The sequence below is a fragment of the Saccopteryx leptura genome, chromosome 3 (assembly GCF_036850995.1).
Source record: "Saccopteryx leptura isolate mSacLep1 chromosome 3, mSacLep1_pri_phased_curated, whole genome shotgun sequence".
Taxonomy (NCBI): Eukaryota; Metazoa; Chordata; class Mammalia; order Chiroptera; family Emballonuridae; genus Saccopteryx; species Saccopteryx leptura.
In genome coordinates this window covers 362333715-362346120 of record NC_089505.1, presented here as the reverse complement: position 1 = coordinate 362346120, position 12406 = coordinate 362333715, and the positions used below count along the sequence as shown (strand labels likewise).

Genomic DNA, 12406 nt, shown 5'->3' with positions numbered 1-12406 from the left:
CCAAAAATCTCTGTGGGGAATAATACAGCGTGCTTGTTTCTACACTGGAGTGAGTTTCCAGTTCTCGCCACTGCCCCAGTCTCCCAAAGAAAAAGAAAAATCATCTATGAGCATCAGGTCATCCTTTCATCCAGGTTGGCCCAGGACAACTAGAGTTTATGCCCATTTCCCTGGTGTAATTATTAAGAGCACCCTCTTTCACTCTCAAGCGGGTCTTAGTTTAGCAAATGAGTTACATGGTCACCTGGGAATTTCTATCCCCAGCATCAGTTCAAAAGTAGGATGTCTCACTTAGTTGCGACTTTTTCTAGACAGCAGGCAGAGAAAAAGAAGAATATACCTATTTGTATCCAAATCTGTGCTTTTCAAAGTCAATTCTTAAGTGATTAGAAAACCTCCCCAGCTCTATAATCGCTCCACTCCCCCAGCCTCCACAAATTACTCTCAAATCGGTCATTTCCTTTACTATGAAGTTGATAATATGGACTCATTTTTATGAATTTATTTTATGCAATTCCCCATTTTGTGCATGTGTTTATTCTTTTCATCCATATGGAGAAACAAAATTAAGGACCATGTGCTTGCTTCGGCAACCCATACACTAAAATTGGAATGATACAGAGAAGGTTAGCAGGGCCCCTGTGCAAGGAGGACCCACAGGTTTGTGAAGTGTTCCATATTTTTAAATATATAGAAAATGTGAACAAAAAAGATTAAGGGCTAGATTTTCTTCTTTTCATTGTTTGTGATGTCTAATGCAAGGCTATATGTAAACTAGAGATACTATAAATATTGGCAGAAGAGACAAAATACAGGAAGAAAAGAGAGAGAGATGAATAGAATATGGAAAGAAGGAAGACAGAAAGGAGGGAAGGAGAGAAGAGGGAAAGAAGGAGGGGAGGAAGGGGAGAGGAAATGCCAGTTCAATAAATATTTCCTGCAACACCAAGAACACTAAAGGGAAACCAGCTGGTCCCTTATAACAATGATTTGTCCTCATTCAGTGCAAACAGATGCATTCTTCCCTTGGCCAGTCCCTCTGCTACTGTGGGCAACATGCATTTCTAGAATGAAGAGTTACAGGCGGCTGGACTATAATCGGATTCATCTCATATTAGCTACTTACGAGAAGTAATGTGCCTTTCTGTTTGGACAATCTTGGAAGCACCCACCCCCGCCCCCAAATAAATAAAGGATAAAAGGCAATTTGTTTAAAAAATGAGGAGTGCTTTCACTAGGGGCTGCTTTCTTTAAGACCACTAAGTTTCTTCACAAACAACTACAACTACAACACAGAGGTTCTTTTATAAACCAACAGCCTTACTACTGCCTGAGTCTGAGCCATGTCTTGACTGGTATAACAGAAATCAAAGAATTTTTTATTTCTTCATAAGTTTGATTTGCAAATAGGATGAGATTTCTGGATAAAAAGTATTGCTTCCATGATGGGCTCAGGTTAAACATTTTCTATTAAAAAATAGATAGCATCCTTTCTCAAATGTTGATGATTTATATTTACTCCAGGTTCTATTTTAAACTGAAAAAAACATAAAATTTTATAACTTAAATCTATTTCTCTACACTATATAATAAGTGAAGTAAAATTTATGGAAGTATAATAACTTAAATATAATAATCTATTGTATTTACTCTTGAACAACTAATGAAATAACTTCCTCGCTTAACTCCAATTTTATTTATTCTTTCATATGTACATAATTAGCATATATTACTTAATGAGTGATTAGTATATGCAAATGCTGATATATAATAGTTGCAAAAATACATGAGAAGACAAAATTTAACACTCTTTTATGATTAAAGCACCCTACAAACAGGAAATGAAAGGTACTTCCTCAACCTGAAAAGAGCATTGAAAAAAACTCACAAATAACAACAAACGCAATGGTGAAAGAATGCATTCTTTCCCTGTGAGTTTAGAAGGAAGACAAGGATACCTTCTCCTGTCACTTCTATTCAACATTGTGCTGTCAGTTCTCATCAGAGCAATTAGGCAAGAAAACAAAAGAAAGGGAATCCAGGTTAGAAAGGAAGAAGTAAAACTGTCTCTTTACAGATGACAATCTTGTGTTTCAAAAAAAACAAAACAAAAACCAAGGAATCCAATAAAAGTGACTAGAACTAACAAACAAGTTCAGCAGAATATCAATATATAAGATCAATATACAAGTGTCAATTGTACTTCTATACACTTGTAATAAATGTTCCAAAAATATAATTGGTGAAGTAATCCACTTAAAATAGCATTAAAAAATCAAATACATAGAAATGAACCTAACAAGTTTCAAATCTTGTACTCTAAATGCTACAAAATACTGTTGAAAGAAATTATAAAAAACTTAAATAAGTGTAAAGGTAGCCTATGTTCATGGATTGAAAAACTTAATACATTTAACAAAGCAATACTCTCCAAATGGATCTAGAGAGTCAATGCATTCACTATTAGAATTCCAGCTCATTTCTTTGTCTCAATTAATGAGCCAATTCTAAAATCTATACAGAATTGCAAAGGGCCTAGAATAGCCTAAATGGCCCAGAAAAAGAATAAATTACTAGAACGCACACTTCTTGATTTTTAAACTTATTACAAAACAATGACAATCAGAAGAGTATAGTACTGGCAAAAGTAAAGACATATAGATCAATGGAATAGTGACTATGGCCTATGCCCATGTGCCTGTGGTCAACTGATTTTCAGTAAGTGTTTCCAGGTCATCCAAGGGGTAAAGATTAGCCTTTTCAACAGATGGTGCTAGGTCTGATGTAGCACACTTATGAAAGGGCCTTGAAATGGATTTGACTCTTATGGAAAGTCTATCTGGGGAAGCCAAGGCCAGATTAAGAAGTCAAAAATAGTGAAACACTTTTTTAAATATTCACAGAAAAGTGCAGAGAAAGAATCCACACACCTGGAATTTGGTGTTAGAATGTCCTCCCTCATCAAATATGAGTCTTTAGGGTTGTTGGACTTCAATTTCCTTGCATCTATAAAATGAGTACTTAAATTTATTATACAATTATTTCAGCTTTATATTTTGAAATCCTGTACATTTGCAAATGGGCCTCTGGCACAAACCTTAAAAAGAGAAAATTGCATTTATTAGAGGCCACCATTAAATACCACAATAACCTCAATTAAAATGTTTTTTTCTTATAAAACAAGTTAAACAAGAACCCAGAATGATTTGATGATAAAATAAAAACTTTTATTTTTTATGTTCTTAATTGACCTAATAGTTGTTCAAAACAATAATGCCAACAACATTCAATTATGTATTCTTAGATGTGTGTTTATATATAAATGGAATGAATGACAGTAAAAAGTAATGAAGCAACAGACAACCAATAGACTTAGTAAGAGTTCAACAGGTATGTTTGCAAAATATCACCCTACAAATATCAATGTTATTTCTTTATACATGAAATAACTAACTAAAAAGTTTAAAAATAAAATATTTCATAGTGCCTCAGAGTGTCGAACTATCTAGGAATTAACCAGAATAATAAGATCTCTGCAAACAAACTGTTAAAACTCTAATAAAGAATATAGAAGATGATTTGAATAAATAAACGCCATGATTTTAGATAAAATAATACTGATTTAAATATATCAATTCTCCCCAAAACTAATCTACAATTTTAATGCAAGCTCAATAAAATTTTACTTGGATGATTTTTATATACTTGATAAACCTGAAATTTATATGCACTAAAAACAGCTAAAGTAACCTTAAAAATAGTAAAGAGGAAAAAAAAATAATAAAGAGGAGAAGCTAATCCTTACCAGATATTAACACATGCAGGAAGACCATAGTAATAAAAATAGTGTTTTATTGATGTAATGACAGGTAAATTGATTCATGGAAGATAATAAATAGTTACGAGAGATATTCATTAATATATGAGATCTAAATATTTTATAAAGTTGGCTCAACTAATTAATGGACAAAGGACAAAGTATTTTAGTAAATGGTGGGCCCAAATACTGATTTATTTTAGCATAAAAAAAGAACCCAGATCTCCACCTAACACTAAACAAACAAAAACCCTGTGAACTCTAGAATGATTAGAGACACTAGTGTGAGAAACAAAAGTGTACATTTAATGGATGTATTTTTTCTATGCTTAAATTAAAAAGAACTTGATATCTAGAACATAAATTGTTCTCCTGCTAATTAAAAAGACCCCCCCCCAAAAAACTAAGCTGATGATACAAATAGGCAAGTTACAGAAAATAATAAAAGCAAACAAACACATGATGAGATGGTCAAAATCATTCATAAACAGAGACATGCACATTAAAATGCAAAGACATAGTACTGCACACTTATTACACAATAACTTTCTAGAGTCTATTGTTTTCTCCATATTTTATAGGTACAGAGTTATCTTATTAAAGTCCATCATTAATAAACTACATTTTAAACAAAGTTCAGAGACAGCTTTTTTGGGAAATTTATCATAAAATTATTCTTTTTCTAGATAAGTTCCCCTCATTTAATAGAGCTATGAAAGTGTCAATAGGAAGGCCTTGCTATAACCATTGAAACAATATATTACTCTGCTTCCTACAGTGATGCAAAAACAAAAACAACAGTGAAAAACTGTGCTATTTGGCATCAATGTATGCATCAAGTTAAGTTTCAGATTGATGACTTCTATAGTGTCTTTTTTATTTCCAACAATGCATTTACCTCCGTGGGTTACCACAGTTGGAGTCTTCATGTTATAAGGGGAGTGGGAAGAGTTTAACTGAAGTCATTTCATTTAATTATTTAATTAATTACTTATTAACTCATTTACTTCATAAACAAATATTGATGGAGGTCTATGGTTAAGAAATGGTTAAAATTCAATTCTAAAAGTTCAATAATAGAGACAGAAATCGTGCCTGTCCTCTAGAAGCTCATTATCGGACATGATTCAAGTTGGAAAGTCACTTCATCTGTTTGAAACAGGATCTTCTCATCTGCGTAACTGAAATAAAATTTCCCACCTCACATGGTGGTTGTGGGAATTAAACCACGGTGTGCATTTGCTGTATTGATTCCAAAGCTAGTGTTTGTCTGAATATCAACTACAATACCTTCACTTTACTCTTTCAATTACCTGGGGGCAAAATGAACAGAAAGTACTAGTCTTCCTGCTTTAATGAAGTTTTCAAAAGCTCCAATTTCATTTGTGCAACTCATAAGTTCATGGCTACTTTGAGAGAGTCTACTTTTTCCTGTTCAAAACCGTACCTGTAATGCCCATATTATAAGGCTATCCTTTATAAATAGCCAACAAATCATACAGCATTATTCAATGAAAGGATTCCACTTCATTTTAACAATATCATTATCACTATGAGATATTTTGTCATATATACACATACATAAATATAGACCCACTAAACTTGGCATTGCAAGACCCATAAATCTAAAAATTATTCTTAGCAATGTGTGTATGAGGTGTGTAGCCTCTGCTGGGAAGAACTCTGAACATTTATTTGGCTGTCAACAGAGGGAAGAATGAATGTGAACATTGGCCAGTCTACTGGTCTCCTCCACAGGCCAATAGTTTTTCAGTGAATCCCACAAAAGGAATGCATAGGTGATTAAACACCAGGCTTCACACACATAGGATCCTGAGCTTTTCAAGTGTGATTATTTTCCCAGAAGCCTCATAAAACATTTTTCAATCACTTCTTCCATTTTACAGGTGATAGTTCCTCCAGTTGGATACAGTAACTCCTGTCCCCTCAGCCAAATGGTTGGGTATCCAGATGACTCTAGATGGAGAAGAAAGCCAAGATGTTATTGAACACACCACTTTTAATGGAGGAAACACCTTGGAAAGTATTATGGCAGATGACTTTTAGAGAGAGTCGGTAGAACTTGGCCAATGCACCAAGGCAAAGTGAAGTTGCAGAAACTGAAGATCAATCTAAGTGTCTGGTGAGAGTTAAGACAATTTAATTAGCAAAGTCTTTAGGAGGAATGACAAAACTGAGTCACAGATGATGAAACAATTGCACAATAGCCCACCAAACCTCTCTTATCGTGGTCAAATATGCATATTTAAACAATCAACTGCCTCTTCTATGCATTTGGTCTGCTGACTTCAGTTTCGTATATGGTTTTTCAGGCCTGGCCCACTTACAAAATGTACAGAAACATCTGCAAACTATGCAACTACAAAGAGACGTATAATTTGGGGGCAATAAAATGTTGAAATTCCTTTTGAACACTGATGGATTTTTAAATATAACTCCAAGAAAAGATGATGCAAGAATACTAATAATGTGTCTTTTTTTATGCCAAAAATGTTTAATTTCTTTTGTTTTTTTTAGCACACTGTTATGTATGGGATAAAGCTCATTTTATATATATTTGGAAATGTTTTTGCTTTTTAGATCATGTGATTATATACCAAAATTATATCTTTTAGCTATTTACTTTTTACTTAGATTTTAAGTGGACAGAGTTGAGCTTATCATCCTAAGCACAATGGCAATATTTCTCACGACAGGTGACAGGGTAGTTTCAGTCACCTGTTTTCCCAATGCTCTGGCACTCACTCCCAGTGTAAGGGCGTATCCTGAACACCTCACATTGGGGGTCTATGCACTAGAGATGCACCAAGGCAAAGTGAAGTTGCAGAAACTGAAGGACATCAATCTAAGTGTCTGGTGAGAGTTAAGACAATTTAATTAGCAAAGTCTTTAGGAGGAATGATGAAACTGAGTCACAGATGATGAGATAATTGCACAATAGCCCACCAAACTTCTCTTATTGTGGTTGAATATGCATATTTAAACAGTCAGCTGCCTCTTTTATGCATTTGGCCTGCTGACTTCAGTTTTGTATATGAACTAGAGATCCCCAATTTGAGGTGTTCAGTATATGCCCTTAAACATTAGCATATTCTCACAAAATGCCTAGCTTTGTGTGTGTGTGTGTGTGTGTGTGTGTGTGTGTGCTTTAATTTACATGCTATTTTACTGTAATATCAACTCATCTTCTTTATCAAACCTAGCACTCTTTTGTGGGAAAGACTCATTGTGGTCATAGAAATCTAGCTTGTGTTTCTTATTGATGCTCATAGTTTTGTAGTGGGCATCTGTTGCCTATTTATTTCCTTGGGGTTAACCTTGGTGGCCTTCAGTTCCCTGCTACCAAAAATAACCCTTTGACAAACAAGCTTGTACATGGTCCCTTATGGACATTTGCAAGAATTGTTCTGGAAGTATTCAGCATTTGGATTGAGGGAAAAGAAGTAGTTTTCATTAAATATTGCCAAATTGCTTCTCAGAATGGTTCTTTCAGCTTACTCTTCTTCAGTTGTGCACAAAAATTCAAGCCCTCTCAAAGTCTTGATAGCAATTGATTGTCCCAACATGTCCATTTTGTTTGTCATTCTAATAAGTATAAAGTAGTATCTGATTGCTATAATCTTTAGTTCTGCCGGTTCTAAGGAATTCACACTCATTTTTATGTACCCTTCAGACATTCAGACTTTGATTTATGTAAATTACCTGGTCACAGTGTCCATTTTCCTACTAGTTTTCTGCTTTGGGCTGTTAATTTGAAGTTAAAGTATATTTTAGAAATGAATCCCTTAATTTCAAACATTAAATATATCTTCTCCCAACATGTCACTCACTGTTAACATTATCCAAGGTAGCTTACCCAAATATGGATCCAGAAATGTGGGTAATCATTCCACTCTATGGTTTGTGTATTAGAGTCTTGTTTAATTCTATTTTTACCATCTTTGAGTCATTAGGATGTCCTTATAAAAGGTCTTCTATTAGATATATAGTTTTACTTCTATACAATAATAGACAACATTTAGAAACATTTACAGTATTCTAGATTATTTCACATGTCTTAGCATGTTTAGATCTCTAAACTAACCTCCAATAAATGTGCTAGCTGTTTTGATCCTCATTTTACAGGAGGAAATTGAAGCATCTGGAAATTAAACAACTTACCCTAAATTACACAGCCCCAGAAGTGAAGATTCTAGATTTGAACCCATGCTATCTGTATTTCACAATCCACACTCTTATATTTAGTTTTTTTTTTTTTTATTCCTGGGGAATATATATTTTCAAGTTAACATTCCTCCTTTCCTTCCTTTCTCCCTTCTTTCTTTCCTTCCTTCCTTCTTTCCTTCTTTCCTTCTTCCTGCCTGCCTTTCTTTCTTCTTCCTTTCCTTCCACATCTCTTTCTCCCTCCTTCCCTTCTTTCCCTTTTTCTTTCTTCTATCTTTCTACAAATATTTAACCCCTACTATATACCAGAAACAAGTTATTAGTTATGAGCACAGAGTTGTTATTTAAGCCGTGAGACTGGATGAACTCACCAGGAGATCAAGCCTAGGTAGGGCAGGGAGCACCAAGGTCTGAGCTCTGGGACACAACATTAAGGTAAAGCCAAAGAAGGCTCACCAGAGGAGGAGGCTGAGCAGGAGCACCCCGTAACGTAGCGAGAGAACCAAGAGCCTTCAGTTTCCCAGAAACCAAGTGAAGAAAGTGTTTCCAGAGGAAGAGATAATCAACTATATCTAATGCAATAGAAATTTCTAGAGAGAGTCTCAGATCCAATTTCAGGGTGCAACACTCACAACCTGTACAAGAGCAGCCTTGATGGAGGGGTGGGGGAAAAAGTTGTGAACTTAGGAAAGAATAGGGAGCAGAGTTGAATTTAGGGAGCAGAGACAATGTCTTTTAAGGAGATCTATTGCAAAGGAAAGAAAAACAAAATGGTAGTGGAAAAAGGAAATGACATCAGGGAAGCATAGTAAGAATTTCTCCAGTTAATTGCTATACTGCTAGTTGTACCACAGTCTATTCACCATTCTCATTTAGGGCAGTGGGCTTTGTTTCTAGGTTTTTGTCACTACCCACAGTGCTGTAATTGGGATACTTAAACATGTCTATTTATAGAACGTATAGCATTTCCCCACCTAGCAGTCTTTCCAATATTTACACACATATACTTATAGATAGTAGTGTTTTATTTTTCTTTTCAAAAAATTTATTTGGATCTTAGAAAGAGAGAAGGGGGGGGGAGAAATACCATTTCCTTTCTATATATGAACTGACTGGGATTGAACCCACAACCCTGGCGTATTGAGATGATACTCTAACAATTGAGCTCATACCAACATCCTGCCAGGGCAATGTTTTATTATTCTGTGGGTAGATTCATAAGAGTGAGATTTCTGAATAGAGAAACATATGTGCTTGTGTATTTTACATTTAATCCATATGCATCTACTGATATATATTAATGATACTTAGACAATTTGCATTGAAATTTACATTAACCTACATTTCCACCAGCAATATTTGAGTGTATCTTTTTCTGAAATCCTCACTGGCAAATAAAACACATCCCTGGATTGTGATTTCTGCTGCCAAGGGTCAGAGTCACAATCAAGAAGGTTTACAAGTATTTCATTTCAAAGTGAGTCTACAGTCCTTCCAAGTCTATGATGCCCAGTTTACTGAGGAGGAGAGCTCAAGGTGCTCACACAAGTTTACATGACTAGAAAGTGAACCCACGCTCAAACTCACACCATCCCATTTTTGATTCCTCATCCTCCTACTTTCACGGTCTTCTTGAATCCCTAGTTCCCTTCACAGACTCTTCTCAGCCCCCCTGCCTCAGAAAAGAGAAAGTTCTTCCAGGCTGGGCTGATATCTGTTTCTGTCCATGTGGAGACCTGGCTGTGCAGTCTGCTACCCACACTTCTTGCCCCAGCTGCGGGCCCCCGTGGCTCTGACTGTCTTCTCGCCCCGAGGCCCCACAGAATCTCAGCACATAGCACACATTCCTCCAGCCAAACGAATCCTCTGGCAGACACCCAGGAACACAGAGTCACTCCTGAGGCTCCCCCCGCCGGCTGGACTGTCTCCAACTGTGGTCATAGGTAGCCGCAGAGACAGGCGTAAACGCAGGTCCCAGAGACTGGACCAAAGGCATGGCGGGTCGAGTGGGTGGAACCACAGGCATCCTGTACAGATGCCAACCAGCAACCTCTACTCAAGCTGTGCCAAGAAAAATGGAGCATCATAAAAAGCAAAAGGATCCTTTGACTTCCCTGCCCTATCTTCTTCTCCCCCAGAGATACGTGGCTCATCATCTGTGAGTCTAAGGTTTTGAATCACCAGATGACGCTGGGAGTTAGACCACCACTTATTATCGAAGCCAGAAAATAATAAGGTATAGGCATCGCATATTTATTATTTCTCAGTTTCAGGAAACCCAGGAAAGGTAGGTCTGATTACTTCTGATTTAGAAATATTAACAGGCACGGGTCGGCATGCCTAGTACACGGCAGAGTCAGCCTCGAGACTCAGACTTTCCTGACGTTAGTGCCCACGGCTTTCTGGATAAACACCTCCGTGGCTACAACAATGTTTAACAGCAATAAAGAATATTTGTGAGGACGTAATATGCACTGGGCACAGTGTCAAGGGGTCCACACAAGTTGTCTCAGTTATTGACAACAATCTTAATTTTATCCACTCTTTTCCTATGGTTTTTAAATAATTGTTCTAAAACAGATGACAGAACTGTCTTTACTATGTAAACAACTTGCCCAAGGTCCTAGGACTAGTCAGAGCCAGAGACAGAATTTGAAATTATACCCACGTGCCTACGGGGACCTTGCCCTTGACTCTCCTGTCTCCTCACCATGTAGATGTTCTCCTTCGTGTCTGTGGTTCATCTTCTCTTTGAAGAGCAGTCTGGGTATTCTCTAAAAGCAATCAAAAGCCCTGTGTTTCTCAAGGCTCAGACTGTATTTAAAGTCTGAAAGGAGCTTGACTGATCCGATGAATAAGTATGTCCAGACAACTTTCATTAAGATTTATCTTTGAAGCTACCAATTAAAAAAGCTTCTTGACCCCTCGTTGGTGTCAGTCGCTGCTTTGCCTAACGGGGATATGTTCAGGAGTCAACAGAAAACAGTCCTGACTCTTTTTGTTGGAATGGAAGGCTCACCATGATTTTGCTTTATTTATTTGTTGATTTGTCAGTTACAGTTGACATTTGATATTATTTTACATTAGTTCCTGGTGGACAGCATAATGGTTAGACATCCATATAATTTATGACTGAACCGAGGAAATGTCAAAGGTGTTTACATGTGAGTGTGGTGATTAAATCATGAGCTTTAGGATCACCCAGGCATGGGGTTAACAAACTGCGTGATTTGGGCAACATAACCTTTCTTATTGTCAAGTTCCTCATCTGTAGAGTGAGAGTAAAAGTAGTACCCACTCCAAAGCATTGTTTTACCAATTAACATGTTAATACATGTGCTTAACACATCCTCTGGCTCCGTCATTGGCCCTGTAAATGTTGGGTGTCAACAGATCTCCCAACCAACCTATTGGAAACACCAAGGAAATGAGAAATGAGTATACCATATGTTTTCTCAAATACTTTCAAGGTACTTTCTTCTCATTCAGTGTTTTATTCGTAGTGGAACATACTTATATTTCTATTCTTATCATTCTACATAGTCTTAAATTTCTGTTCTCCATGCAAGAGAAATCTGACTCAGGAAGAAAGGTGTACTACAACCTCATGTATGTCAGAAGAAGGGGCCATAACTTTCCTACCCACATTTAAAGGGCTCTGAAGTTCTTTTTAAAAATTGAAGTAGATTGGTCCACCTACTCAATTTCTTCTTAATGCTTTACTTTCAAACCTGAAGTTTTAATGTCATTTAGTTCACACTGATTATTAATGAAATCCTAACGTCACACAGGTCATTGAAAGCCAGTCGGGGAAATAGTTTTGTCTCATCTCCTCCGCCCCCCACACCAACCTCTGGAACACTACGAACCATTAAACAAAGCAGTTTTTAAACAGACATGCACTGTGGTTTCCTTACATCTTTCTCCAAGGCCTTAGAAAATTACTATTAGTGTCATTCAAGTTGAGAAATTTAGTCATATTTTCTAAACCGTATGGATATGCCCTAGAATGGAAAAGGACAAGGAATAAGTAAGTCTTCAACAGCTGGGAGAGGTTTTGTGGATTTCATAGTGGTTGGAACTACTAACAAGGAAGTATTACACATGGCCTTTGGCAGGAACACATTATAAAATCCAGAGCCTTTTGTTTATGGGCTGAGTAGGGTATTATTCATAATTGTTATTTGATTTGGTCTTCTTCCCGCCTTCTCCTTAACAGAAGCTTTCCTGCCTTGAAAAATTACACCATTTAAAGGTGCCCTATGTCTCTGATTATATGCTACATAACCTGGCAAATATTGCTAAAAGGGAAAAAAGAAGGCCCAGGAGGCCGGTGAAATTTACAGTAGCAGATGGCATTTTCACCAACGAACAGAGCCAGTGCTTCACAGAGGTAGAGGGGGA

The 12406-nt window shown here is 36.6% G+C and overlaps 1 non-coding gene across 1 annotated transcript; it reads left to right on the top strand.

Annotated features, from left to right (window-relative positions):
- The first annotated feature begins 579 nt into the window (after positions 1 to 579).
- LOC136401943 (U6 spliceosomal RNA) lies at positions 580 to 684 on the top strand. The gene has a single exon (XR_010750866.1). It is a non-coding gene; the product is annotated as a U6 spliceosomal RNA (small nuclear RNA).
- The last annotated feature ends 11722 nt before the right edge of the window (positions 685 to 12406 follow it).